Below are 5,435 nucleotides of genomic sequence, written 5' to 3' on the forward strand. Positions count from 1 at the left end.
GATCAAACAGTATGCAAAGTAGTTCTGTTTAATATTCAATAAAAATATAATTCACTGTTGTTGTTGTTCAGTGCCATCGAATCAATTCCTACCTACAGAGACCCTGTATAGGGTTTCCAAGGAGCAGCTGGTGAGCTGAACCACTAACTTTGCACCTCAAATGACTTTGCATTCTGATGCATTAGCCCACAGCGCCACAAACTCCAAAAGCAGGGCTTAAAAATACATAAAAAGGGTCAGCCCAGCCTGGAGGCTCTCCCAGGTAGCATGAGGGCTCTGATAAAAAGGTTGCCCTGGTCCATCAGCGCAACTGAGAACCCGGGTGGTGAAGGGCAAGCCCAGAGGCGATTGCTGTGGAGGCCAAGACCAGCGGCCCTTTGGGGAGATCAAGGAACAAAACGTCCCTCTCAATTTCCAACTGTTGGAAGAACTCAAAGAAGGCCAGAATTGAATAGGAGGTGGCACATTTAGCTGGGGTCTAAAATATGATTTGACACTTACATGATGGACAGGGATAATATTTGGGCCTCCAAGAACAATTTAGGAAAACCCGATATACAGCCTTAAAATAGAATGTGGATCTAAATAGTCAGAAGCAGCCCCCTTTGTGAGATTTGCAACACAATTTAATATGAGTGGAGTTAATTGTTCTAATGGAGTAGTGGACCCAAGAGTCATATCAATACAAACAAAATAGCATAATTCATATAGCATCAAAGTTGTCCTACAAAAGCTTCCACGCCTAATGATGTCTAAAGAAAATATAAAACTCCCCCAACCGCCTGTAAGACAGTGTTACAACAATTAATCAAAAAGAAAAACCACAGATCCTCCCCTCTCCCCACCCCCATTTGATTTAAGCAGTCTTCATTTTCCACAGTAGTGAATTTTCTAGATAGTCTTGTAGATCTCAAAGTAAGCTCCCATTCAAGGGCAAGTTATCTTAAGACACTGTAAATGATACTAATTTTTTGTCCATTTGGAATATATAAGTTATGTTATAACAAATTCTCCTGTATAGTGTAACCACTGTCCACATAGTTGAACTCCTGGGATCAATAATGTATATATAAATTGATACCCATCTTAACTTGTGGGGCACTTCTAACTCAGCTGTAAAAAGACACATCACACAATCACCTTACTGCTGATTACACAGCTTGGCCTCTCTACCTTTTCCTTTTGTCCCAAACCCAGCCCTCCAGCAAAAGCCCTCCAGCTTGGGGTAGCTTCTTAGAATAGATGTTTTGTGTTGCAGCCTACAAAACTAGTGCTTTATGCGTGGGGTGCTCAAATCTTAAATGATGCCTCCCATTCCAAGCCATCCGTCTCCACTCTCCTCACTACCACCTTGGTGGAAGCAAAGATTGTAACCCACTTTGCTACCTTCTGAAATTGACCTTGGGTGAGGAATTCTGGGCTTTCACGCCTATCTTCTATCCCTCCAACTGATCAAGGGGTGCTGCTTCTCTTTTAATCCTCCTGGAACCCCTCCCTGCACCCCAACACCCCACACTCCCCATGATACTTCCTTACTGTGGCCAGAAGCCATCAGGTAAGGTTGGAATGAGTCTCTGACCTCAGTTGGTTTGTTCTGTAACCACACTTATTTATCCTCAACTAGCCTGGAACATGAACATGGGATCCTCAGCCCTACCACCACCTTTTACTGTTGTCATTCGATGAATCCCTGTTTTAGTTCAGGTTTTGATGTGGTGGCTAGAACAGTCACCAGGTTCACTCAGACCTGCTAGCTCTCAATGTCCTTGGTGGTTAAACATGGAGAAAGACCACATGAAGACACTTTTAAGCGCACATGATCCCATCTGAATGTTTTCTTTTCCTGTCATTGCTTTGCTTATAAAAATGGAAGAAATTTTAAACAAACAGGGCTCTTATTTAGTCATCCTTGCAATGCATTTGGGTCTAGTTTGGAGTCTGATAACCGGAAGAAAAAGAACCTTGAATTCAGTGCGTACTTTGGTTTTGGTGTTTCTGCTTCCCACAATCCTCAACAAGGAGTCAGAAAGAACCCAGTCTACACGGCAGATCCCTGAAATTAGTAGGTTTGACCTCCTGGCAGATTTCTGCTTTTTACACTTTTCTGTTCAGGACCACTAAATGCTGACATGTGGATGTATACTGAAAATAAAAGCATTATATTACATTCTATAGGTTTTTTGTTTTGTTTTTAATTTAGTATTTGTAAAAGTACCTTTTGATGCAGCAATTATCAAGTTTGGAAAGCAACTGATGCTTCCATTAAATTCCTCCCCTCCCCCCAGGAGGAAGACCATAGTCCTAGGATTTAACATCCTGTAAGTAAAGCTTAACATAATAGTATTCCATAAGCAGCATTATTATTGTCAGACCATTGCCTGATTTTAATATTAAAAAAAAATTGAATGTTAATATTTAAGAGACTCTGTTCTTCTTGCTCTTGGCAAGTTAATACAGTAACAGAATTGAATGTTCTAGAATTTTTGTGATTCAAATGTCCTAAATTAGGGGTTGACAAACTTTTTTCTGTAAAATTTGCCTTAGTTGGCAAAGAACTAAGTCTTGGGGGCCAAAAGGCAAAGTTAAATCTATTATGTAACTTTTCATGTGATGAGTAGAAAAATGTCACCAAGTTTTAATGAAATTCTAAATATAATGATTGAGTAAATTTTTTTTGTAATTAAAAAATGAAACAAAACATACAATTCTATTTAAAATAAAACATTCAGGACACTATAGAAATACAATCAGGTTGAAAGAGTAGACAAAAGGGTTTCTCTAGTATGTAGATAAATCCAGTATTAAACCTGACCCATTAAGTGACCCCTATCCAGATCATCCTACTCTAAAAACAAACTTTCTATGCTCAATATTACTTATGTTTCTTACTCTATTTTATTTTATAATTCATATGGTTTATTATGCTAGAAACGGCCAATTGAAAGCAGAAAGTTGAATTTAATGTCAAAAAGACATTTGCAAGATATATCTTGAAGTAAAATGCTTTCTATGATAGGATAATATCCATATGCCTAAAAGAGAACACAGTGGCTCTGTAGATAAGCATGAGACTGCAAAATGCAAAGTTGCTGGTTCAAGACCACAGGCCATTCGCTGGGAGAAAAATGAGACCTTCAGCTCCTGTGAAAATTTACAGCTTTGCAAATCCTCTACATGGCTGCTATGAGTTGGGACCAACTCTAAGGCACTTAACAACAGAAGGCAAACCAGTATTATGAAAATGTACTCACTAACCACTAAAACCATTGATGATGAAATTGAAGAACTCTACTAAGATCTTCAGTCTGAAATATGTCAAACAAGTTATCAAAATGCATTTATAATTACTGAAAATCAGACTGTGAAAGTGGAACGTTCAGTAGTTGCAACTTAGGGCCATGGTGATATAAATAATGCTGGAGGTCTCATGACAGAATTTGGCAAGATCAATAACTAATTCATTGCAAATACCTTTTTTTTTCAATAACATAAAAGTGACTACACATGTGAATCGCCCTAGATGCAATATTCAGAAATAAAATCGACTACATCTGTAGAAAGAGACTATAGAAAAACTCAATGCCATCAGTCAAACAAGTCCAGGAACAAACTGTGAAACAGAGCATCAAATGTGTATATACAAGTTCAGGCTGAAGATGGCAAAAATGGTAAAAAAGACCACAAGAAACAAATTATGATCTTGAATATATTCCACTTGAATTTAGAGACCATCTCAGATTTGATGCAATGTATGCAATGTAATGGCTGAAGACCAGAAAAGTTGTGTGATGACATTGACAACAATATACATAAAGAAAGCAAGAGGTATTACCAAATTAAATGTTAGAAGAGACTCTAAATCTTGTACTTGAACACAGAGAAACTAACACAAATGAAAGAAATCAGGAAGGAAAAGAACTGAACAGAAAAATTTAAAGGGCAGTTCAAGAAGACAAAATAAAGTATTATAATGAAATGTGCAAATACCTGGTTTTAGGAATCAAAAAGGGAAGAACATGCTCAGCATTTCACAAGTTGAAACAACTTTAGGAAAAAAAGTAAGCCTCAGCCTGAAATACTGAAGGATTTTATGGATATATTGAATGATGCAGAAAGCATTTTTTAAAAGGTGAAATGAAAACAGTCACTGTGCCAAAATATCCTGGTTACTATTAAAACATTTCAAGAAGTAGCCTATAATCAAGAACTGATTGTATTAAAGAAAGAAGCTCAAGATGCATTGGAGAAAAACATGACCCAAGGAATAAACGGAATAGAAATTAAAATGTTTCAACACACTGATACATTGCTAGAATAACTCACTTGTCTCTGCCAAACGATTAGGAAGACAGTGACCTGGCTAACTAATTGAAAGAGCTCCATATTTGTGTCCATTTCAAAGAAATGTGCTCTAGCAAAATGCATAAATCATGGAACAATATCACTAATATCACATGCAAAAAGATTTTACTAAAGATAATTCAAAACAGTTACTGCAGTATGTTAACAGGGAGCTGACAGAAATTCAAGCCTGATTCAGAAGAGGATGTGGAATAATGTATATCATTGCTAATGTCAAGTGGATCTTGGTTAAAGCAGAGAATACTAAAAGTATGTTTATTGCGCTGTATTAACTACGCAAAGATAGTCTACTGTGTAGGTCATGACAAAATATGGATAATATTGTGAAGAATGATTATTCCAAAATACTTAATATGCTCATAAGGAAACTTTGCACAGACCAAGAAGATATTAGAACAGAACATTAGAATACTGAGTGGTTTAAAATGAGGAAAAGAGTGCATCAGAGATATATCCTTTCTCCATACTTATTCAGTCTGTATGCTATGCAAATACTCCTAGAAACAGAATGTGATAGCTAAGGTTCTGTATCAACTTGATTGGGCCAGGATTCCCAGTTGTTTGGCAGTTGATAGTTAACTTAGTGATGATTGGCTATGAACAGCCAGTCAATTGAAAGAATGTTTTTTGGGGGGTGTGGCCTGATCCCTATATAATGGACATACAGGGAAAACTTGCTGTTTTCCCTACTGGATCTGGATCTAGCATATGAGTCAACCTCCAATATCTGATTTTTTGAACCTGAGCCAGTGGCCTGCTCTACTGTGTATTAGCCTGCTGAGTCTGCCTACCATATCTGGCTGGAAAACTGGACATCTACCAGACGTCCTCAAGTGTCTGGTGCTGCCTCTCCAACTTGTATGCTCTGTACTGCTGGTTCTGCAGTGTGCTTGCCCAGGCTTTAGTAGCTCATCACCTTGCTGCTGTACCTACTAGAGCATCGAGGACCTGCTCTGTATTCCAGTTTTGGATTATTGCCTTCCAGGCCAGTCCGTATACCCTGGTTCACCTGGCCTGCACTTGGAACTCTCTTATCTCTACAACTGTAAGTTATTTATAGACTTATCAACACA

The 5,435-nt window shown here is 38.0% G+C and overlaps 1 pseudogene; it reads left to right on the forward strand.

Moving 5' to 3' along the window:
• The window catches only part of LOC102837200, a 3,521-nt pseudogene extending 2,713 nt beyond the window's left edge, over window positions 1-808 (forward strand).
• Window positions 809-5,435: the final 4,627 nt, after the last annotated feature.

Source organism: Chrysochloris asiatica, unplaced genomic scaffold, assembly GCF_000296735.1.
Source record: "Chrysochloris asiatica unplaced genomic scaffold, ChrAsi1.0 scaffold00461, whole genome shotgun sequence".
NCBI lineage: Eukaryota > Metazoa > Chordata > Mammalia > Afrosoricida > Chrysochloridae > Chrysochloris > Chrysochloris asiatica.